Genomic DNA, 25,768 nt, shown 5'->3' with positions numbered 1-25,768 from the left:
GAAATCGCCCTTGATGAAGGTTACACACTCTTCTCAAGGCAGAATTAGGGGTATTAAAGGCTGGCCATGTGGTGAAACATAGAACACATTTTAGCCCCAGAGCTTACTGTGGGGCTGACCATGCTCAGTGTGGGGCTAGCATTGCAGCCTGACTTGCCCCGCCCTCTCCCAGATGTTGGCTCCGAGGGTACCCCTTCCTAAATATTTTGCAGCCTAAATTCAGAGTCTGCTTCCTGGAGGAGCCAACTGCCACAGGTATGTACAACTTGTGCAAATCTATAAGAAATGGACTCTAATGTAGAAATTAAAATGATTTTAAGGGAAAGTTTATAGCAAAATAGGAACTTGTCTAGGTCTAGTGGAAAAAAAACACTCAAATGAATAATTCTCTGTTTCTGGCTCTGTTTGTCTCTCTCCCCGTCCCTCCCTCCTTTTCTCCTTCTTTTCCCCACCTATGTAAATTATACATGTGAATATAAAAAATAATAAAAACAGTAATATGAGCTACACCAAAATTTTACCAGTGGAAATGTTTTATCTTTCTCCCTCTTTCTTTCTCTTCCTTCTTCTCTCCTTTCTTTTTCCCTCTCTCTCACTAGTTATAAATGAACATGCATTACTTTTGTCATAAGCAAAAAAAAAGTTTCAAAAATAATCATGTTCAGTTAAAAAAGTGTTTAAAAAATCTGTGTGTCTCAGAGAGCAGAGGCTTTGTACTTCCTATTCTTGATGTATTTATTTAAATATTTAACAGTCCTGAGAACATGAGGCAGACTATCTTACATGTTTTATGGTGTCTAATAATTTAAAAGTAACTAGTGGGAATATAATATATTAAAAAAACAAGTTTAGGATGAAGATAAAGCCATGTGGTATAGGGTATTGCACATTTAAATAATTCCAGTTATATGTAAGCTAGGTAAATTATTCCCAATGGTCTCCCAGATCTTGGTTAATATTCTACTGTTTGAATCCTGAGATATCTAGTAACAATATTGTCTTCTCTACATTAGCTTAACTCACTGTGTAAATATATGCACATTGGCCCTTAAACATAACTGTGAACTACTAAAATCTAGTATATTCACAGGAATCACTGGAGAATCCTTTACCCCTTTTCTCATTCTCTTTCAGCTCTTGATCATGTCTCTGCAGATTCTGGGATTTGCAGCTTACTTATCCCTCTGCCTCCTGGTTTCTGTATCAGTCATCGTCTATCTGTTCTTCAGTTCTGTAGTTTAGCAGATTGAACTAGCCTTGCCAGCTCTCTGGCTGTGGGCAACAGTTTTGTTAAAGTACTAATTCCACATTCTCTTACGGGTCCCAGGAAAACTGAACTCCAACCATGTGGGTGATAATGAGGCATGTATAGCACTCTCTATAGATTTCGTTTTCCCTCCAATCTGAGCTGACCAAAGGCCTGTCACTTCACAGCCTTTACCAGCCTGAAGACAAGTGGTCAGAAAATACCCTACCAATTAATGGGTGGACTGACAAAAATAATTTCAAAAATAAGAATAAAACACACTAAAAAGCATGAACTGACAATGTTCCCAAATGCCCCAAATATCACAAAATATTTTAGCAAATGTAACTGAAAAGGTAAAATTAAAAACATTCTCTTTCAGGTAAAAGAATGCCCAGCATGACATAAACTCTATATGAATAAGGCCCCAGTGCTTTTTTAAGTTCTTGATTAAAACAATTATAAAACAGGCAATACATTTACATTTTAAAATTTAACTGGTATAAAAGGTATCTGTGAAGTCTCCCTCCTAATTTGCCCCTCCATCCACCTTGTGCCCCGCCCTAGTCAACCGGTGTTACCAATTTCCAGTGTACCTTCTAGACATAGTCTATGCATATATAATCTGCTTTTTGTTAATAATATAATCTTGCTTCAAGAAGGCAGGGCCATGGTCTATTTTATTCACAATTTCTCCTGTAATATCTAGCACAATTTTAGGCATATGGTAGAGAATAAATATTTGTAGTATAAAATAGTAATCAATACAGACGTTTTTTCTTGTCTCTAATCTCTTTTCCTTGCCTTCATATATATATAGCAAGTTTGGGTGATTTACTCTCAGGAGTAGCCCTCAGCTCTGTACCTTCACAATTTATGCAATCACAGTTCAACCTCAAAGTCTTAGAATATTAAAGCCTCCTAAAAGTTCTTAACTTCTTACATATAGATAATTAGCTATGCAGAGAGAGAGGCAATGTAACTGTGTGACTGTAAGCATCAGATTGATCAGTCTGCTTGAGTTCATATTCTAGCTCTGCCACTTATAAGACCAAGCAGTCTTAGTGCTCCTGATTTATTTGAAGCAAAGAAATGTTTCTTTCGACACAGTGGCTGCAGGAAGGAGAAATCACATTTAACCAAATGCGAATTGATTCTAAATTTAAAAAATTCATCTCTATAACTGATGTTATAATCAAAGTCTAAATTAGAGCCAAGGATGAGATAAGCAAGATGACATTGATATTGAACAGCTGGTCGATGTTAAATCTTTCAAGGAGCCGATAGAATATTGGTTTATTAGCAGGGCTTAGGAAGCTGTGTCTTACCCTCTAAGTGCTAATGGCACCTGGTTTTACAGAGTACCAGAGAGAATGGAGTAAGAGATTTCTCTTAGTTCCTCCACGATGTAAGAATTTTCAGTGCTGTATGAGGTGATAAAAATATTTTGATGTTAGTTGGAGTTTGGACCTTAGCCTGCATTTTCCTACTAGTGTCCCTAAATGTGGGAACTTACATAAGACTTGAAGATATTTGCATGACTTATGAAATTAAAACCTAGACAACTGTCTATCAAATTTCAAGCTATTCTATTTTTGACTCTTGGTTATGTGTACCAAAACAAGTTTGATTTAAACTCTATGGTATAGGTTTCTTATGGGTGTATCCAAGATATTAGATGAATGATAAATAGATCTATTCACTTTGCAGATAAGGTTTTATTGTTTGTTTTGTTTTTAAATCTATGAACTGAGTCGACTAGGTAAATGTTTGGAGGAGGCCATTTCCAAAGAAGATTGGCATGGCTCCTAATCTCTCAGCAAGGCTGGCAAGTTTATGAGCAAGGTTATGCTGCTTTTTCCACTGACAATAAATCGGAACAAAGACAATGCCTTTTAACATAATCAGCATTGATTGCTGATTGTACTGGGCTCTTCCTGAACTGGACTACTTCTAAAGACATTGTTTCTTGACCATCTCATGTTTAAATAAGAAATGATTTTCAACTCTCCATGGAGTCAAATGTATATTTAACTCTAGGTAAAATTTGTTAATGAAATTAAAGTTCTAATTTAAAGTTCCAAATCTGGCTATGTATAACCTGCAAACTAAGAATGAGTTAACATTTTTTAATGGTTGAAAAAAAATAAAAAGAAAAATAATAGTTTGTGACATGTAAAAATTATTTAAAATCCAAATTTTAGCATCTATATACAGTTTTATTGGAATACAGACATACTCTTTTATATATTGTCTCTGGTTGTATTTGCACTGCAATGGCAAAGTTGATTAGATCCAACAGATTATGTGACTTATAAAGCTTATAATATTAACTGTCCAGCTGGCTACAGAAAAAGTACAATTCACTCTATTCTAATTTAATCACTTTTGACCACAGAGAGAGAAAAATAGTATTTTTTTTAAGGTGAATAAGAATCAAATGAACACATAGTCTACTGTGATTACACTACTCTGTGAATGAAGAATTCGGTTGGTTTACCAAAATTGAAAATAAGAAATATTGATAGATAAATATGAGTTATCACTAGCTATTCCTAATGAAGCAATCACTTCATTGGTCATTTCTATTATTTTTTTTCTCAAAAAAGCGATGAGGGCTGAAGCAAATAAAAATGAATAAATAATCAAGGAAGAACAACAGAGCTTTTTTTCCTCTGTGTGAGCTCTGCCAGGGCAGGAAGTGCTTCTTCATGACTTCAGTACTTAGTCCTCTTAGCTGAGTGTCCTCTGACAATGTTCCACAATGTTCCACAATAGTTTTAGTGAATGGCACTTGGTTGGCTGATGGAATGAAGGCCCTCTGAAGAGAGGTTGCAGGACAAATGGAAAATAAGAGGCATTTCTTTAGAAGAGAGAAGCAGCATAAAATTTCTCCTTTCTCCCCGTCTATTCACCAGCCTAGCCTTCAACTTGATAATGTGTTTGTAATCAATCTCTTTACAGACTCATACAGATTTAATTCATTCACTGTGACTCTTCTTTATATCAGAGTCATTACCCTTATTTATAATTTATAGACTTTAATTTTTGCTCTCTAGATAAAGGTTTTTCTTGACCTTTATTATGTTCCATAAATGCTTTTTGAACCACTCAATCATATTATCTACAAGGGGTAAGGTAACTACTTAACAGTGGTAGCAGGTAATTCTCTAAATGAAAATTCTGTCTCTTTCCAGCAGTGTGGTTCAGTGAAAAGAGCATCATACTTTTATTTTGGATAGTTAGATTCTACCTCATTGTCTTCCACTGATATGCTGTATATCCTGGGAATATTATTTTACTTCACTAGGCCTTAATTTCTTTGTCTGTAAAATGAAGACATATTTTTGTGTTTTTTTAAAACAATATAATTTTTAAATATAAATGATTTAATAGTAAACCCTAAAATATTTTTAAATTAAAGGAGTTATGTTTGTATGGATTTATATTGTAAACCCAAATTTATAACATTTACTTTCACTGTCAAAAACAAAAACACAAGCAACTACATGAGTGATCTCTAGACTACTCAGATATGATTCTAGTTCACAGTTGAGCCAAATAGAACTTTAAAAATAGTTAAAATATATTTGACAAATGCTATTAGAATCAAGTCTTTGCAGAAGCCTGAGGCACCTTTGTTGAACTTTTGAAAGGCATCTGTAGTACATCTTGGAGCAGTTCCTTTGAAGGGCCACATGCTATCAAGTACTTCTGCTAGAAGTGATTTCTGAAGACCAGAGTAGTATAGTGTGCAGGACTTACTTATTACCTGCATGCAGTAGTATTCTAGAAAAGGACCTTGAATGACACCTCATCCACTCCCCTGACTGTTCTAATAATCTCCCTTTTTATGATATTTCTGCATGCTTAGCACTATGCTAGGGAGCTGGGGAAAAATTAGTGAATAACACACATTTGCTGGTATCAAGAGCCTAATGGACTTTCTAAAACTGTTATTCTTCGTGTTTTAGATTTCATTTAATTTTACCACCTAGTCACGCTAGCTGGGAAATTTGCGATCATTTTATACTCACTTCTTTCCCGTACCCCAAATAGAACCAAGTCCTATTTCTTAAATAATTCTTTCTGTTTCTAGTCCTGCTGTTTTATTTCAGAGGTTCATTAACTTTAAACTATTTAAAAAGCTGTGATTCATCTTGTTTTCTTCTGTTTTGTTCTCATCTACATTGTGGACAGTGTTGAACATAAAATTTAAATTTGATTATAAGAATGTCTACAACTCTTCAAAGAATTCCTAAGGTGCCTAAAAAAAAGTCTATACCTTTTACCATGTCTTAATACAGCTCACAGTTTCTGACCTATCTTAGTCAGCTTGGGCTGCTATAACAAAAATATCATGTACTGCATAGTTTAAGAACAAATATTTATTTTTCATAGTTCTAGATGCTGGGATCAAGGCACTGGCCAATCTGGTAACTGGTGAGGGCCCTGATTCTGATTTAAATATTTGACTTTATAAAAAAATTCATGATATTCTTTTAATTTTCATTTCATTGGAACTTTTCATTCAATTAAAACTATTTTTATTGCATCCTGAGAGAGGTATATAGCTTCTTAAATACTTGCATTGATTGGGAGCTCATTTATTCTGTCAATATTTACTTAAAATAGCCATATAACTGCAAACACTTTTAAAAAACACACTCATTATCTCACTTATTATAAATATATTTTCTCATGGAATTTGTCAATTTTTATTGAATGTTTAGTACACATAACATGCAGAATCTTTCAGTTTTTTAGTGTTATTATAACATACCCTTAATTTTAACACCTCATTTAGTCTTTGCTCAGAAACTCAACTTTAACATTACTAGCCTGGCCTGCATAGCTGAGTAAATTGAAAGAGCAGGATACTCCTGAGGACAACGACTGCAGTAAACCCAGACTAAACCTAGAAAGCTTTGTCTATCATCTGCCTAACCCCATTATTTCACGCATGAGGAGATGGACATGCAGAAAACTAATTCTTTGTCCAAATTCACACGACTATTTGTAAGCCAGGAAATCAAAAAATATTCTACACTTCACTAAGCAAGAAATAAGCCCAGAGATGCTTTTCTTTTGTAAAAACAAAATGTTAAAACATAAGTGAAGTTCCTGTCATAGGAACATTGAAACATGTTAGTTCTTCATTGATACTTTGCTTTCCCATGGGGCTGGGTAGGAGAGAGAACCCAAATTTCGGTAACTCCACCAAGAGAGAATGTCTCTACAAATTAGGCAGCTTATAACTGTGAGAAGGCTCAAACTATTCTGTTTTCTGTAACATACCGACACTGTTATTAGTTTTTTTGTTTTTTGACAAGAGGTAGTAGAGTGGAGTGCAGTAGTTAACTGCATGGGCTTCGGAATCAACCAAATCTGAGTATTAATTCTGATTCCATCCATGACATTGGGCAATTTATTTAACCTTTTGGAATGTTACTTTCCTGCTTGTAAAATTTTGACAATAATATTGATCTCATAAGGTTTTGTGACTGTTAAATAATATTAAGTAAGCTCTTAACATAGTCAAGCACTGGAATAACATAAGCTACAATGCTTTTTAAATTAACAAACAAGTTTGTATGTGTGCTTAGTTAGCATATATATTGGTGGAGGTAAACACAGTCCTATGGCTTACACTCCTATAATTTACACGTAGGTAAAGAACATGGGTTTTTTTTGCCCAATGTCCTTGAGTTTGAATTCCAGCTTGGTCATATACTAGCTGTGTCACTGTGGACAAGACTTGGAGACTGGTTTTGGTTTTTTTTTAATCTCTAAAGTGGGAAATATAATATAAAATTCCTAGCAGTGCTGTGAGGAGTGCAGAATCATGTTTTCAATATACAGGATAAGGCATTAATAGGAATAGGAAACTCAGTAAAAAGTAGCAATCAACTAATTAGCAATTCCGAAAGGAAGAGGTGTTTAATATGTCTTCAGGCTTGCCCCCAGAGAACTCACACCCGTAAAAGTCCAGATACCTGAGCCTGAGTCCTTTAATGTAAAACAACTTATGTTTAGAGTCAATTTTATAAAATAATGTTTCTGACAATTTTCAAGAGTTTAACACGTAAATGCACTGCTTGCCTTAGTTCATTGTTGTGTCAATGTAAATACTAGTTGACTTTGCTGATTAACATCGATGCCAAAATTTTCTTGTGAAGATTTTGTCATATTGTAAAGTATCATCTTTTTAAGGCTTTATTTCAAGTGTCCTTGAAAAAAATCTATTTTAAGCTAAGTATCAATTGTCACCTTCAATATTAATTATTATAGTATTTTGTACTCTATTCCATAAGTGATGCAACCTACATAAAAACACTTATTGCACCAAAATAATTCAAACTGTTCTTAAGATGATAAATTCTCCAGTCTTTTTTTGGCAGGTGAAGAAGAAATCAGGTCTTTCCTTAATGAGATTTGTTCAGGAAACAATAATGAATACTGGAACTTGATTTGGTGTCCTGTTACTAAGAAGTAGTCTTTCCCATAAGAGGATGAAAGACAGGAAAGAGAAAAGGAAATGAAAATGGTAACAATCTTGAGAAATGAGATATCTTATTCATTCTTGTGTTCCTAATGCTTAATATAGAAGCTGTCATATGTTTGATGTCCAAAATACTTTTTGAATGAATGAATAGGGGTTTGGATCAAACTTACTATTCTGCCTTATCAATTTCTCACAAAACCCTTTGTTTTGTGTACAGTTTTGGTATGGATAAAAACTTAATAACAAATGGTAGATGGTTTGAATATTAAGCATCTCATATAACCAAGCTTTTCTCTCCTAAAATGTATGTGCTTGTTTTTCTTTGTGTAGTCATAGACTAAGGCTGAGAACTTTTTCTTCATATATTTGTCTTTTGGAGATACTTTGATATTTACTTAGTAATTGAAAAGCATGAATGAACAGATGGTTTTTTAAATGTCAAAAAAAAAACCCTAGATTTTTGAGGGTTATGATTTCTCTGCATTTTTTTGAGGAGTGAATTGATTGACAAAATTGTAGATTGTTGTTCTTAGATTCATAAGAGAAAAGAGAATGAACTGTATTTTTAAAGTTTTGTTTCCTAGAGGATTACAAAATATCATTGAGAACTGAAAGGTAGTCAAGGTGTCTTCAGGAAAGTTAGTTGTGCTGAATACAAAGGTAAATTTTTTCTTTTTCTTTTTTTTGGTGACTTAAGATTGATTTAAGACATTGAAAAATGGCAACTAAAACTTAGGAAATTTGGCTGAACAGGAAGTCATTGTCTCATCAATATCAGAGATAGCATAGGTTGTTGGGAGCCCAGGCTCAAGACTGATGAGTCTTTTTTGGTCTGACAGTGAAATCACAACAAATGACCAGAAAACTCCCCCATGGAACTTGTGTGGTGATAAAATGGTCTCAGTGTCTTTTCCCCACTCAGTGTTAGGAAATTGCAGAAACTTCCTAGAAATGTTACTTTCTTGTTTGAAAATAAAACTATGGAAATAAGTTTAGATTTGCAGAAGCTTCTGGTTTCCCAGTTTGGGCCATATAAAATTATTTAAATCTCATTATAGTAGAGAACAGATGCTATGCATTAGCTTGCTGAAGACAATTAAGCTAGTTGGAGATGCGAAAAGCATTAGCAAAGGTCCCATTGTGTAAAACAATATGATGCATAGGGAGAGTAAGAAACATTTTAATGTAATTGGAATATAACCCTAAGTTTGAGTGGCAAGAGGAAGAATCCAATACAACAATGACAATGTATTATTTCCTCTTTACAAAGAAAAATATCTAGATCCGGATTAAATCATCTGTTAAATATGTGAGAGAGACTTATCTGGAAGATTTTTAAAAGGGGGCGTATTATCTCAAAATCACAATGCATTACAAATCTAATTAGATCTCTAGTAATATAGTATGACAAGATGTAATGAAGCAAAATATCCTTATCAGCTCAGACTTGTCATATTAGAGCCTGACATCAGAATTTTTCAGCCCAATCCATTTTTGATAAATTTATTTATATCATGCTTTCATGTTTTTTCTTTTGACTAAGGTATTATGCAAATTAGACTGAATTTTTTTTTACTACCATAGCAACATAGCATACACAATGCTGAGAAATACAGAAAGGAATGTAATGGGAATGATTTCAGGAGGACAGTGGATTAAAGCAATTGAATGGAAAAATAGGCTACAGAAAATAGTTTCCTTACAGTGAAAAATAACCAAAGAGTTTGGAAAAATGAACAATGAGAGTTTGGGAGTATGATGAGCAGATCATCAATACTTGACCATCTTTTGGGAAGTATAACTGAATGACTTTTCATTTTGAGCAGAGAATACTGCTATTGGAGGAAAGGGTCAACCAGAAAGATGTGTAGACCTGACCAATGCTCAGTGGATTGGGCATTGTCTTACAAAACAAAAGGTTGTTGGTTCAGTTCCTGGTCAGGACATATGCCTGGGTTGCAGCATTGGTCCCCCGACAGGCTACAGATTGATGTTTTTCTCCCTCTCTCTCTTCCTCCCTTCTCCTCTCTCTAAAAATAAATAAATAAAATCTTAAAAAAAAAAGATGTTTATACTTTGAGACAGATTCTTATACTTTGACTGACCTACCACTTCTGCTCATTGCTTTATGGAGTTACTCCTCATTCACCCCACTAGACATTCCATACTTTAACCTGGTTTGTATACTCAACAAGTTCCTTACCTTCTATTTCATGGAGATAATTGAAACTATAAAGAGTGTTTCTTTATAAGCTCTCACTTTCTTACCAGATTGTCAATGTCCTGAAGCTGTTCTCTCATCATTCCTCCTCAATACAAGCATGGCCTGGGGAACCTTCCTTTGGGCCTTCTATTCTGTTCCATTAATGCCAATGTTTGCTGATCCTGTGGGGTGCACAGATTGTGACAGACCACACCAATTGCCAATCCCATATTTCTTTCTCCCTTCTCTTGTTATTAGAGAACTCACGTCTCGTTTTGGGCAGCAATGTATCTGACTGAAAGCCTTGCCTTACCAGAGTTTTCTTGTATCAATGGGTGACCAATTTATACCTTCTCTGACCTTTGCAATGTGGTGAAAAGTCTGCTCAAAATTTCTGAGAAAAGGTTTTCTTTCCTACTGTAAGTGCTACCATTTTCCCTTCCTTTCTTCTTGCTGGAAATGGAACAGCCAATGTGACAATAAAATGACAGCATGAGGACAGAAGCCCCTGCTAATCATGGTAGAGTGGGAAACAGAGGACATATGGACAGTGATCCTATTTGAAGCCAGAGATTCAAACCTGGATTGTTTACTTGCAAACTTCTTATTACAGAAGTAAGAGTATTTTTGAAGGAAAAATGTACTTGGAAGAAAAATATATAAATGCATTTCTGTTGTCTAGGTAAGGAAAATTTATTTTGTTAGAATTTAATTTTGTGTAGTTACCAAATAACTTTAATACACATAGGATTTGGTTCCTGGATTTAGGGTTCTGCAAGTAAAAAGAAAAGTAACAAAATGAGTGGAGTGGAGTGGAGAAATCAAGGCTACAGTCTGTTTGAAGAGTCCGATGACACAGACTGGTCAGAGATGGTGATCCTTGTTAAAAATTTGGTCAAACAGCTGCCTGTTATTCATTAGGAAAGTGAAGGTGGGCTGACCAAGACTGTCATTTTAGGAGAAATGGTAGAAAATCTGATGTTGTTTCTGGGTGCTATTTCATCTTGACACTCTTAGGAAAGCCCAATAAAATGGATAACCTTGATCTAGAGCTAGCCAGTCAATCTGTCCAGGAGATGGAAGCGTGTAGCTTTTAGATCATCATTTAGAAAGGTCTTTGTGGTTGTCAATAGTGTGTGATGCTCAACAGGGAAGGCAATGCCCAGGAACCCAAGCACACTCTGAGAGGAGGCATGCTGTTCAACTTCTGGGGCTGCCAGAAAGTAGTGCCTCCAAAATGCCCGCATCAATTTGTGGCCATGCAGGATGGTGGAAGGAAGCTTTTCCAGGGCGGCAGGTCCTGGGACTATGGAGGTCAGTGGACAAAGGGGATCCACCCAGAGAGAGCTGTGAAGGAATATTCCCTATGGCCAAGGCAGGGGGTCCATACTATTGTTGCTCAGTGGTATGTTTCTGAATGGAGATTTTTATTTGTTTGTTGGTATCTTTCATACTGCTTGTATTGAGGGAAGATAATTTTTTTATGAATTAAGGGTCACCAGACATGCAGACCTTTACAGTGCCAAGAGAACCTGGGATTTAAGATGTACATACCAGCTGTGTGAGACTTTGGGATTATCTCATTTAGGGTAAAGGAGAGAATGTATGTATCCATGTTGGGTAGACAAAGGTTTGAAATATTTCAGATATTAATTGTCTGATCAATCTGCATAGTCATTCATTTCCTTTTTAAAGAACCTCTGTTTTGAAGGGGGTATCAATAATGTGTACTGCCATAATATATGTCTTCCTAGACTGCCTGGGAAATGGTGATAGTACATAGTTCTGCCAATGAAATGTAAGCAGAAATCTGCCAAGGGGTTTGCCTTTTTTTTTTTTTTTTTTGGAAGAAACTACTTCCCCTTCTTCTGCTCTCTTTCTTCCTGTTTTGACAATGGCAAGTATGAGGGCAGAAACTGGAGGTAAAGAACAGCGGAGTGGAATGACGGAAGGCGCTGGCGCACTGCTGATGTGTGGTCAGCACACCAGCTCCAGGCTGTCAGTTCCACACTTCTTATGTGAGGGAAAAAGTCACTACTTGGTTTAATCACTGGAGTTCAGATGAGATCGGGCACATTCAGAGTGGTATGGCCATAGGCTATGACCAGGGTGGGATGAGGAAGGAGGATAATGGTAGAAAGAGGGAGAAGGGACTAAACAAAGAACATGTATGAATGACCCGTGGTCATGGACAACAGAGTGGGGATTGACTGTGGGAGCGGGGGTGGGGGGTGGGATGGGTGGATGGGGTGAAGGGGGAAAAATTGAGACAACTATAATAGAATAAACATGACTTAAAAATTAAAAAAAAAAAAACTTCATACACAAAAAAATCACTGAAGTAGGGTTTCTGTAACATACAGCAGAACAACAATTTTACCTGATACACAGAGATCTCGGGTTCTGCTTACATTTTGGGGCCTAAGGATCCAGTGTGAGGAGCCTTCCCTAGGACCTTGTTCTCATAAAAATCTCCCTTCTCTTTAGATGCTCTTTCCCTTCTGTCCTCAAATATTTATAGACTTTTCCTATCTTTAAAAGCTCAAGACCAAAGTCATTGTATATGACACAACTCCATTAACTATATTTTTAATTTTTCTTTTTTAAAACATGTAAACAGCATACAACTACATTTTAATTATAAAATATTCACACAATATAGAAATACCAGTAACTTTATCTTTTTATTCTTTTTACTTCCTAAATCTGGAAAGTAAATATCTTCAATTCACCTTTTTCTTCAAATGTTACCTTCATTTGTTGCAATCAGGTGTCTGCCCTCATCATGGCACTGGAAAGAGAAGCAGTTGGCTAGGGATGTGAAACCTCTTGGATGATTTTCATCAGAGACAGTGCTGAATGGGTCATGAATGTGCAGCTTTTAAAAGCCAGACCAGGGTGCCGACGGACTCAAGACAGACCCAGAGGTGTTTAAAACAGGCTCTTGCGTAGACACTCATCTCCCTTCACACAGATCATGGTTGGGCAAGAAAATCACACTCCTTCTTCTACATCCACAAGCCATGTGGTTTAGTAGTAATGCCCTCATTATCAAAAGCTAATACTAATTACCACAATTTCCATTTTAAAACTCAGTAAGACACAATCAATGTAATATATAAATGCTCATTTTATAAAAAGAGTTCTCATGTCAGGTTAAATTAATTTAAAATCAAATTTGTTGTGGTAAACGTTTAATGCAGATTCTGCTACTTTATTTTTCTGGGACTTTGGCATTTTGTAGTGTTCTTCTCTTTTCTAATTTACTGCAAGATCTACCAAATAGTTAGAGATATACTTTTGAAATTGCTAACACATATTTGAGAACTGTTTTAGGTATTTTTAAAAAGAGACACTAATGAATAGTAATATATATTAAAACTAAGAACTGTCTGCAAAAACTCAGATTTTCATTTTGTATAATTGGTTTAGTATTAATTTTTGAAAATTCACTCTCTGTTCCATCTCAACTGGTGATCAATATACGTTCAGAAATATAACAATATCTGACAACACAGGTCTTCATTTGTCAGATAATTCTGGGCCAGAATGAGTATCAATTTTGATTCAATCCTTTCAGAACAGGTTGAGCAGAATGGATTAGATTAGCAAGCATGAATAAATCTTAATTTTGTTGAGATTTATACCTGTCTCATGATAAACACAGATAAATTCTTCTATATCCAACAAGTTGCATCAATTAGTATCTTGCAAAAGTTAAATGTGAGCCTAAAATTCAATTTGTGGTGACATAGTAAATGTAACCTGAGGCACTGATGGTATAGGTCAGACTGTGGTTTAATGGACACGGCAAGAGAATCCTACTAGCCAACAGATTATTTGCTCAAGTGTATAATCATCCAAAATGTGCATATCTTCATTGAGTTGGAAAAGTGGGAGCTCTTTTTAGACAAAGACAAAAAATGTAATCTTCATAATTAAAATATTACCTAGCATCTTCTGTTGATCATGTAACACTGGCTCTTAGAATCAGAAGGATGATTTTTCATTCATCATAAATCTGGAACTGAACTTTAAAGATTTGTTTTGAAAAAATTGTGGTGGCATCTGTGTAAAGGAACTGAGAAAATGGGGGCAGGGGTGAGAGGTTTTTTCCCCCACAGTATATCTTTTTGTACAGTTTGAATTTCATATCATGTGTGCATAATATCCATTCAAATAATTGAATAATAGAAAAGAGAGAAAGTCAAAATAAACCAATGCTTCCTATTTAGAAGAAAACTCCAACTATTTCAGTATTTATAATGAATTCACATATGGGCACCTCCTGCCCTATCAGACCATGCTCTATTCTCAGTGTATATTCTCTGTTCCTTTTGAAATAAACTGTTTTCTCAACTTCTTTTTTAAAAAGATTTTACTTATTTTTAGAGAAAGGGGAAGGGAGGTAGAAAGAGAGGGAGAGAAACATCAATGAGTTATCTCTCGTCTGCCCCCTACTGGGAACCTGGCCTGCAACTCAGGCATGTGCCCTGATTGGGAATAGAACCAGTGACACTTTGGTTCGCAGGCCAGTGCTCAATCCACTGAGCCACACCAGCCAAGGAGCAGATGACTCTACCATCTTAACCTATTTCTGCATGAGTTCATATGTAATCTCTCAATCTGTAATTGCTTAACAGGAAATGTGAATTCCTATTCTCCTTAACGGACCCCACTCTGGAGTCCACAGGTTCACTCCAGCCTTAAACTTCACCTCAGTAAAGCTCAGTCAGTCTGACTGCCAGAGGCCAATTTGCGTATAGATTAGCTGTCCCCAGCTACCTCTAGGAAATGACTATCAAGAATGAAGCGAGAGCCAGAAGCAGCTAGGTCTTTCTGAAAGGTTGGATAATAAAAGTGAAGCATTGGATATTATCAAGATAAGTGTGGAGAGTGTGATGCTGATTCCTCCTAGTTTCCTGGAGGGAGGTTCGGGCTGAGTGAAAACTAAAAATCTATCAAGAACAAAATGTCATCAGTCAGTTGAAAGCTAATATCTATAGAAGTGCTGATCTTCAACTTTAGGCAATCCATATTAATACAGGAACCAGATGAAATTCTACAAGACAACACTGCAATCACATAGCTAACCTCTCAAAATTTTCAGCCTTGGGTTGAAACTGTTGAAATATTTGAAAAAACAAACAAACAAACAAACAAAAAACCTGCTAGGAAAAATTAACCTATCCAAAGTTTCCTATGCCTATATTGCTACTACTGTGAGATGTTAAGATTCTAACTTGCCTTCTTTCTTAGTTGATTTGCACACTTAGTATTGATAATAAATAAGAATTGCAAAAGGTTATTTCATTGACTCAACTGCACTGCACAGCCTAAGGTACTACCATACACTGACCTTTCAGGTGAAGATGAATAACTACTGCACTGAGTAGAGAAGAAAAGGAAGTTGGGAAGACTTGGCGTTTTAAGAAATCTTTCTGTGCTTGTTTAACTCCCTTTGTCCCTAAAGAAGACTCAGAAAGGATTTTTAAAACCACTTCAGAGCGTGCTTTTATTTGATTTAAGCCACGTTCTAAGAGAGGCGAATGTTTTCCATTCAGAGGATATTGTTTGGTTGCTCAGCATTGCTGTTTTCTCTCTTACAGTGTTAACCACAGTGTCATTCCAATAGTTTAAAAGCTGCTTTGAGTTTAATAAAATAATGGATATTATTTTGAGGTGTCTCCAGCTGAAAAATTATTATGATTCAGAGCAGATTTCAGTGATTAAAAATTCCACTTGAAGATTACTCTTTTCTTTACTTGTAGTCATTTTACCCTTATCAAATATACCATTTTACTTTGCAGGCTGGAATAGTGACATTAGGATGCAGAGGAGAATTTCTTCCTCAGTAGGGATACTGGCATCCCAGAAAACAGTCACCGTGACTCTGAAATAATGAGAATAAGAATAAGGAAAAGCCTTAGTTACATCCCAACAGCAGACTGGATAATTGAATTATATTATTTCTATAAAATGACTTTTTTTATGTAGGCTTTTAAACTGCCTTTCTAGGATGAGCAGAACAAAGATAAGTAGCCCAGCTTGTGAATGACTGTGTTGGAATTGAAAGTTAAGAGTGTCTGACTCAAAGCTATTCCCATTATGTTACACTGTACTTCTTACGCCAATGCTAAAGTTATAAATATGTTAAAGTTTAGAACCTTGTGAAAAATTTTATCTATTTCTTCTTTTTTCTTTTCCCTTCTTCACTCCCACATGATAAGTAAATTACAAAAAGAATTAATTGGTTTTTACAGAGATGATAGAACAGTGTTTGATGTAGAATACAGTAGATGTTCAGTAGGTATTTGTTGTTGCTTTGAATGTCATATAAAGATTGGATAAATAGATATAACCTCAACCACCAAATCAGTAATGACATTAATGTGATTCTACATACAGACATATGTAAATTTAGAGGTACCAATGGATGGGAAGAAGAAAAGACTCAGAATGGTTGTTTAAATTTTTGAGTACTATGTTTTATGGCCACAGCTGACTAGCTGTGAAATATTGCCATTTTCACTTAATTTTGTTCAATAGTTAATTCAGCCTTTCACTTTATTTGATCATATCTGGAGCCAAATAATTTGTATTCATTTTGCATTGTGTTTTTGCAGTGTCTCTTGATAGCTTTAAAAAACTACTACTGGCTAATTCAATTGGGATTTATTGAAGCAGTCCTTGAAAATTAACCACTGAGCTTCTCATGCAAAAAAATAGAACTATTTCTCTTCACTTCTCTCTTTGAAGAATATATGTTAACATAATATAAAAGGTTGTCTGTTTTGGTGCAAAGCACAATGCTCACGATATTAGAGGACAGATTTTAGAGAACAAATTTTGGCACAAGGTGGTGGCGGATGCTCATGGGAATGAAGATTTTATTAAATATTATTATTTTTTTAATAGGAGAAACTCTGGAAGGAATAAATTGTTCAGAAAAGTCAAGAGAGGGTATCACATGACTAATGTTTAATATACCAATATTTTATCTATTGCATTGTTTCAGTCATATCAGTAATGATAGTGAGAACAGAAATTATTAATGACTTTATAAAGGGTAAAGCATGTAGCTTTTGGCTTGATTGATGAGCAAGTTTGCTGGGTAAAAATATCAATCAATCAATCAATCAACAAAATCAATCAATTTCAATCCATTGGACATCACTTTTCATTTAACTGTACTGGGACCTAGTACAGCTCCACTCTGTCCCCATTAATCTGACTATTTGGAATGTTAATTAATTGAAAAGCTGTTAGGTCTCCTTTCATGGAATACAAGCAGTACTTTTTTGTCAGAACTAGTCAATTCTCTTCAATCCATGATTTCATGCTTCCTGCCTCCCTGAAAGTCACAGAATCTCTAAAGTGCAATTTTAACTCCTCAGATATTGAGAAGCAAAATAGTCTGATGGTGAAATTGAAGACATTGAAGCCTAACTCTGTAGTTTATATTCTGAAATTGTTACCCTAGCTGTATGACTATATATAAATTACTTGATATCTTGGATGCCTCCATTTTCTCATCTATAAAATGGGCAAGTAATGGCAGCTATTGCACAAATTTGATGTACAGATGAACATAAAATGTGAAGTGCTCAGGATAGTTTTTTGGCATATCATAAATGTTTTATAAATATTAGGTATAACTATTGTTATTACTATTATTATTTATGTGACCACATTTAGGTATTTTTTGGTCTGTATTTTAGTTAAATCTTTATTTTTCTCCCTAGTATTTCCACTTGGAAAATAAAGACAGCATTTTCTTTTCTTCCTTTTGGAAATCACTTTAAATGAAAAAAGGAACAGGACTCAAAAAGTGTACATTTCAACTCCAATTAAACTAAGAAACCTCTAAAATCCTAAATCACAAAATAAATAGATGAGTTTCAAAAGCAAAGAAAATAGAGATTGAAGAGGAAATGGAAAGGGGAGTCAGACTTCAGAGACATCAACAGCATGGTCTTCTCCACGGTTAGTGATAGTCATACTCTGAAGTATTAAAGCAACACCCCCTTTGGCATCTATCGGGTTTGGTTGCATTGACTGGTAAACCCAATGTATGTTCCAATACCAGAGACAGAAGGGCTGAATTAACATTCACAAAGATAAGCTAGCAGGAGTTATCTGTCAATAATGCAGGTATAGGAAGAGTGACTGAGCCATGAGGAGACTTAAAGCTCCTTTCTTAATTAGACATGGGAAATAAATGGCAATAAAAGGCTCATATGCATATCACGGGGTCATGAAGAAAATTACTGCTATCCTGGAATACGGTCCTGGGTCTTCTGCCTCATACACCTAGAGTAAATATTGTCTAAGAAAAATTAACCCTCTTTGGTGAGAGAGATCAAGAGAAGATGCCAATGGAATACACACACACACAGACACACACACATACACACACACAATGAAAATATATATGTGTATATATATTTGTATGAGGTCTGTCCAGAAAAAAGACCAGCCATTGTTGGTATAATGGGAACAGTTTGCACAACATTCATGAAATCTGTTAGCCAAGGAGAGTGGACTGAAAGGTGCATGTGTTAACAATGTTGACTTCATTGTACTAGTCAGTGGGGGATAGATGCTGTTGAGTGAGCATGTGTACTATATGGCCATCACATTCGAAATGACTGTGTGAGTAGAGCAACAAGTCTGCATCAAATTTTCCATTAAGTTTGAACATTTCCTCCATAGACACTATTTGGATGACTCAAAAGGCCACAGCTATCGGCAACTGGTGATTGGCAGCTTCATCAGAAAAATGTGCCCACTCTTGTGTCATGTCTCATGCAGAGCGTTTTGGCAAAACATGAAATCACCCAGGTGAGTCAGCCCCGCTTCAGCCCAGATTTGGCACCCTGCGACTTCTGGGTTTTCCCAAAACTAAAATCACCTTTGAAAGGGGAGAGACTTCAGACCATAGATGAGATTCAGGAAAATATGATGGCACAACTGATGGTGATGGGGAGAACTGTGTGAGGTCCCAAGGTACCTATTTGAAGGGGACTGAGGTGTAATTGTCCTGTGTACAATGTTTCTTGTTTCTTATATCTTCTTCAATAAATGTCTCTATTTTTCATTTTGCATGATACCTTCTGAACAGACTAATATATATATGGAAGACAGCACAGGAAAAAAAATAAATGGCAGAGTAGTTACACTTATAGGAAAAATCATTCCATAGAGCAAATAAATTTTTTGAATAATATTTTCATGAATTAAAAAAATCATAACATAATCACCTTTTTATGACAAGAGTACAAAGAGATATAAGAACATTTAAGATAGTAAAATGAGAAAAGGAAGTGAAATATTTATTATAGCTTTGTCTTTGGAAATGAATTTGTTACCAGCTGCTTCCTGCTTACGTAAAGTACCCACACAATATAAGGCAATAAAACCAACTCAAAATTGATTTTTATCCTAATAGATTTTTTTAAAACTCCTGGTACACTACCTTGAAAACAATACTTTTTCCTATTTCATACAAAAAGGCCAAATAACGAGTATTCTTAAAATGAAAAAAGAAGAGGTGAAATGTGAGCTGGCAGAGCTTAAGAAAGTAATAAACACAATAATCAGAAACAAAGGCAATATTGGAGAATATATAAGAGTGAATGGACAGTACACTCAAAGCATAGTAAAGAATAAAGAGGATAGGAACACAAAATAAATTAATAATTCAATGGATCAGAAAAACCAATACACATAAAATTATGGAAAATATATTTAATATACCCCAAATTAGAAGATCTAAAGGAGGAAAATGATATCATTAGGTAAGAAAATACAGATCTAAGTCAAGAAAACTGTCTGGAAATAAAAGAAGTCACAATTATACAGATTTAAAAGACACAACAGGTTCAAGGGAGACCTGATAAGGATAGTTAAATATCTACAAAGCTCTCACAGAAGGAATCCAACCTAAGAGTTTTAAACCCAGACAAATTGTTGTACAAGGATAAAGGCATGTGTATGTGGTAATATGCAAAACCCACAGTATAATGTTTTCATGAGCACTCCTTGAAGAAACCATAGAGGATGAACTATATTCAGTAACATATTAATGGAAAAAGTACAGCAAATTTTTTTTTTAAGAAAAGGAACAGTTTGAATAAATCTAAAACATAATGGTTATTATGGATTATAAATCCTGATATGTGAAATCATATAACTAATAGAAGTTTGAAGAGCAAAGGGAAGAGAATGTAGCAAATAGTAAAAGTACACTGATTTCCATTTACTTTATGCCTAGGGGTCAAAATTTATCATTTAAAGCTGACAAGTTAAATAATGTGTGTATAAAATTATTTAAGGTATTGCTAATGAAAATGTTATAATTATAAACTCAGACAATGTTTGGGCAGAAAAGAGAAGAAAGAAGGCAATAAGAAGGCAATGGATATGGATTTCCTTACCTTTTTATATTCAGGAATCAAAAGAAATCATTTAAAATTGAGTCAAATAATAGTGATATGAGAATACTTCATAGTAAATTCGTAAACATCAATACACAGTAAAATGAATAAAACTAGGTGATGGGGGTTGATGAGAAGGATGAGGGCAGAGGGCTTAATGGTATCGTTACTGTTCATAATAGGGAATTAATAGGCATCAAACAAAATTTAGAGCATTATATAATTTTATACTTACAGAGTTAAATACTATATTGAAAAAATGCAGCCTTTCAAGTTAGCAGAAAAAATACAAAACAAAGCAAAGATAAACAATAGCTAACATAAAACCATGAAAATAGAAAACACGACAGCATTAAGAACTCCCCTCCCCTCTCCACCTCTCCCCCTCCCTTTACCCTACAATAAGGTACCCTACCCATTCCCAGCCACCAATACAGAAGCCCAACCACTCAAAGAGATACCTCAAGGAAATGCTTCACATCTCTTGTCTTATGTTCATGAAGCATAGCATCCCTCTTTTGGACTTGATTGCTTTCTGGGTTGTGCCAGTGCTGAAGTCAGTGATGGACAATACTTTGAATGACAGGATTTGAGCAGCAAAAGTACTAAATAAAAGTTAATTAACTTGTCAATCCTCTTCTCTGTAACACATTCACGTGAAACCTATGTATTATTCCCATAGTGCTGTGGACCCATTATTTTGCTATTCTTTGTGTTCCAAGTTGAGTTTGCAACTGTTACCTATTTTGGCTGGTGGGAACATTTTGCAAGTTAAGCAATTTATATTATTCTTAAATTTGTATATAGGTAGGTTCAGACAACTCAAGAAGTGTGGGATTGATTCTTTACAAGAGCAACCAGATAGAATTTTAATGCCAGGTTTGAGAGTAGTTTTGTTTTTATAATAATACTTAATATGATTTAGTTAAATTTTCAAAAATAAATGTAAATTTTTGCTTTATTTAAATAATTTTGTTTTCAAATTTAATGTGAATTAATTATAATTTGTATTTTGCCTTTTAATGTTAATGGAAAATTTTGAACATTTTAGGAAAAAACATTTTTAGAAACATGAAAATGATTTTTCTACCTTTCTATTTACTTTATATTTTAAATAAAAATATATGCAAATTTTATACACTTTGGACACTTTATATTTTAAGATTCATTAGATTATTATTGTTGGGAAAACCCAAATTGTGTGACAGTTTCCATTATAACAACATTGGTGGTTTTCTTAATATGAAAGAAAATATTAATTTTATAGAATGAATGTAAAATAATATTGTTGGCCCATCAAAGAACACTCAGACATAAGCAATAACAAATTTGGTCGTCTTTGATATTTTTTCATTTTTTATTCATACAAGCATAGATTTGTATATATAAATGTAATTATACATATATAATTTGATATATTAATTTATATATACATATTGCAATTCTATCATTATAAATGTATATTTTTCTAGGTAGGAGGATAAAAATTATTTTATTCAACAGTTTTAAAGCTTGATGTATAACATTTAAATATGTAGACATATGGTACACAGGCCTTCATTTTTACTGTTGCCCCAGACTGCAAGTATTAGTTTTGGTTCTGGCCACTGTGACTCCTGGACATTTGCGATCATAAGAGTCATCTCATAATAAAATGACAGCTTTGTCTGCCAAGCAGGAAGCACAGCTTCCTACCAAGGACTCTTCATTCCTTCTGTCCACTTGCTCCCCTCGCTGTACAGAGTAGATAGATACCACTTATATACCACTGATATCTAACTTTGTTTTTTATCATACTGAGCTTTTTTCTAAGAGTGGTAGTCCTATGCATTGTTTTCTAAAAATAATAAGAAAAAATGAGTAGCTATTAGTATTTAGTAATCAGGACTTTGGAGCATAAATAAAAGTTCCAGCTAGATCAGAACATAACAAGCAATATGGACACACGGTAAAGGATTTGGGCCGTGTCAGAACTTACCCCTCAGACTCTGTTGTGAGGTAAAGTAGAGGGCCTGCATCAGAATTTAATGTTTAACATTTTTAGGTCTCTGAAAGTAAGGATGTGTCATGCATCTCATTATACAATATAGACTGAGTGTTTCATACCTGGTTGGTTATCATATCGGATTATTATAATTAAGCTTCCGGTACCTCAGCTGAGGAAACTTAAGGGAAGAAGACTCTATGATGGCATGTTGTCTTAAAATGGCTTTTATTTTTATTTATTTTTTAATGTAAACTGTAAACTTTTGATTCAATGATCTTTGCTCAATCTATATATTCCAATTTCAGTGAAAGGATACAGATTTTGTTCTTTTTTAGGTAAAATTTATATGTATGAAATTCACATATTTTAAAAGATGAGTTTGAATTAATGTATATACGCATTCAGTTATCACTGATGTGTGTGTGTGTGTATAAATTTTAGTGCTTTGCACTCTTGTTAAGTATTTGCTGAGTGGCTGACTGCCTTACGGGGGTAAGGCAGGTTGTTCAAGTTCACACAGAAAGTGTAGGAACTTGGATATGCAATTCAAGTGTCTCTGACTCCAAAGCCTGGCTAGTTAATTTTTGACAGAACATACTCATTTATGGTCTATTTCATAATAGTCTTTACAGAGATCTTTAGGAAGTTCTCAGACACTGCACAACAGTACTTAGAGTCTAAACCAATACTTGTTTTGCTCATGCAGAAAAGACATGTATTTCTGTAGTCTGCATATAACTTCATTATTCAGTGTGGTTAAATCTACTTTGTTTCATGATCTTTTGAAAATTTTTCAAAGAAATATTTTATTCCCATCTAAAACTTGCAAAATGGGGCTATAATTTTGTAATGTTCATAGGTTGGTAAGACAAAAAATATGCTACAGTAAACCACCTTCTCCTCTTTTTTAAAATATTATAACCCTGTCTAAGCTTTCTTATGTGTCCCTTTAGAGCATTTTTAAAACTACATGATATGTACAATATATTTTAAAGATTATTTAACCTTTATAGGAAAAAAAGAAATAAATATATTCAGAGGAAATTCAACAAACACATCAAAATCTAGTGAGACCAATTATTTCAGCTACATAGTGTAATAATATAATTTAATAAGACACACCTATCAATATTTGTTGCAATAGCTCCAGGATTTCTATTCAATAGCTGTCTGTATTTAAATTCACTTTTTCTATCCATTTAAACTATCTCTGATCACATGCAAAATTAGAGAATAATCAGCATGGAGAACATGGGGGAAGACGGAGGACTGAAAATATTGACTGGAGGTTTTTTTCTGCATTTACACTTGCCTTTCCTTTCTAAGGTCTAGTTTACTTGTTCATCCTGTGAAGACTCTGAGTCTTTATTTTGGATCTGTATTATTTTGAATGTTGTGTAGTTAGCACCTGGATTTTTATTTCCAACTAAAACAACAGCAACCAAACTAAAGACCTCAGTGTTACAAGGAATGTCAGGGTCACCTCGTCAATAAATTTCTACCTAGGATGTTCATCAGAAATAGTGGGAAGGCTCAAGATCTGCAGGATTCGAACCACCAGGTTTTAGGTTATGTGATGTGGAAGAAAACTCTCCAGGTAATTCTGATTTGGATCCTTGGTTACAAAGCATTGATAAAGTTCAGTTTTCCATCTGAAGTTTCAGTCATCCAGATGGCTATCCAGTGACAGAAAGACATGATCTTTATCTCCAGAGCATGTCTTTCTCTTCTTCAGACAGCTGAGATTGTTCCTTACATCCGGCTGAAACTTGCCTCTGTTTGGCTTGTGCCAGCTACCTTTCGTCTGCCAAGGATGCCAAAGAAAAGAAAAATACAACTTCTTTTTAAGTTTAACAGTTGGTCTCTAATTCTGCAATCATGATCCAATGTGTCGGCTGAGCATTTAACAGAACCATTATTTCCTTTATTCTCAAAATAATGTTTTATCATTTTATATTAAACATGAACAAAGACAAAAATTTTACCAGAAGTATATACTATAGTGAGATGGGCCTCAAACCCAGAATGACCTATAGTATTGTAGGTTTCTATGTCAAGAAAATAAATTGAGGGAGGTTTATGGCAAGCCCCTATTAATAGGAGAATTACAATGTAAATCTCTCAGATTCCAGAGCAGTGTCTTGTCACCTGTGGTAGAAAAATCAAGCACCTTTTCAATAACAGTTCCTGGCATGATGCTAGGCAAAGGTAGAGCTGGAGTGCTAATGCTAATTGACATACATCATTGTATTAGTTTAAGGTGTACAACATAATGATTTGATATATACATATATTGTGAAATGATTGTCACAGTTAAGTCTAGTTAACACTTGTTACTTCACATAGTTAAAAGCTTTTATTTCTTATGGTAAAACTTTTAAAATCTACTCTTTTAGCAACTTTCAAATATACAATATAGTATTACTAACTATAGTCACTGTGCTATACATTACATTCCTGGAATTTATTTATTTTATAACTGGAAGTTGGTACCTTTTGACCAAATTTACCTATTTCAGGTCACCCCTAAACCCTACTTCTGGCAACCACCTTTTTTTCACTATTTTTTTAAAACACTTACTGTCATTCTATCCCTCTTCTGAAATCAAGAGTTTTCCTCTACCATTTATTTATTCATTTAATTTATATCAGTGTGAAATTATGGATTCCTATTTTATTTAATGAGCTGTAATTAGTTACTGTCACCATTTTTTGATGCTCTAATAGTCCCAGATCAGGCCAATAGATGCACCTCCTGTGTCTTTTGATATGTTCTCATCATTCTTGATATAAGAGAATAATAACCTAGTATGTTAAGACGTCTGGGGCTCATCTTCTACTGTCCTTGCTGCTGCCCTGGAATCACCCATCTCTCCAAGAAATCCTGGCTTCCCTTAGTGGAGGGTGATAATTAGAAACCAAGATCAGGGTACTGGTGTGTACACACACACACACACACACACACACACACACATTTTCAAAAACCATGAATTCATAGTAAAACCATCCTTTTCAACCCAAAACCTCAGAGTTTTTGCCTACTTTCCCGTTCCATATTTGTGAGTGCATTCTCCAATAGTAAGAAAAACCTAGATCTCCTTATCTTCAATATTTGCTCAGTGAATTTACTGATTTGCCCAATGTCACAAATCCGTCAACTTAGGCAGCCAGCTCCTCTGCCTGCCATCTCATTCCTCCCACCACCAAAAGTGCACCCACCATCCTTGACTGCCCGTGGACATGCCACGGACATATCTCCAGATGGCTCCAAGCCACTTTCTCCTTTGCACCTTCAGGCACGATTCTGAGGACACTTCCAGTACCTACTCTACCTTTTAACTACTCCATGCCAGGGTGGGAAAGGAAGGGTCATTTCTCTATTTTTATG

The sequence above is a fragment of the Pteronotus mesoamericanus genome, unplaced genomic scaffold (assembly GCF_021234165.1).
Source record: "Pteronotus mesoamericanus isolate MK-2021 breed Mesoamerican mustached bat unplaced genomic scaffold, CSHL_Meso_final contig_24, whole genome shotgun sequence".
NCBI classification, from domain to species: Eukaryota; Metazoa; Chordata; class Mammalia; order Chiroptera; family Mormoopidae; genus Pteronotus; species Pteronotus mesoamericanus.
This window is presented reverse-complemented; position numbering follows the sequence as displayed.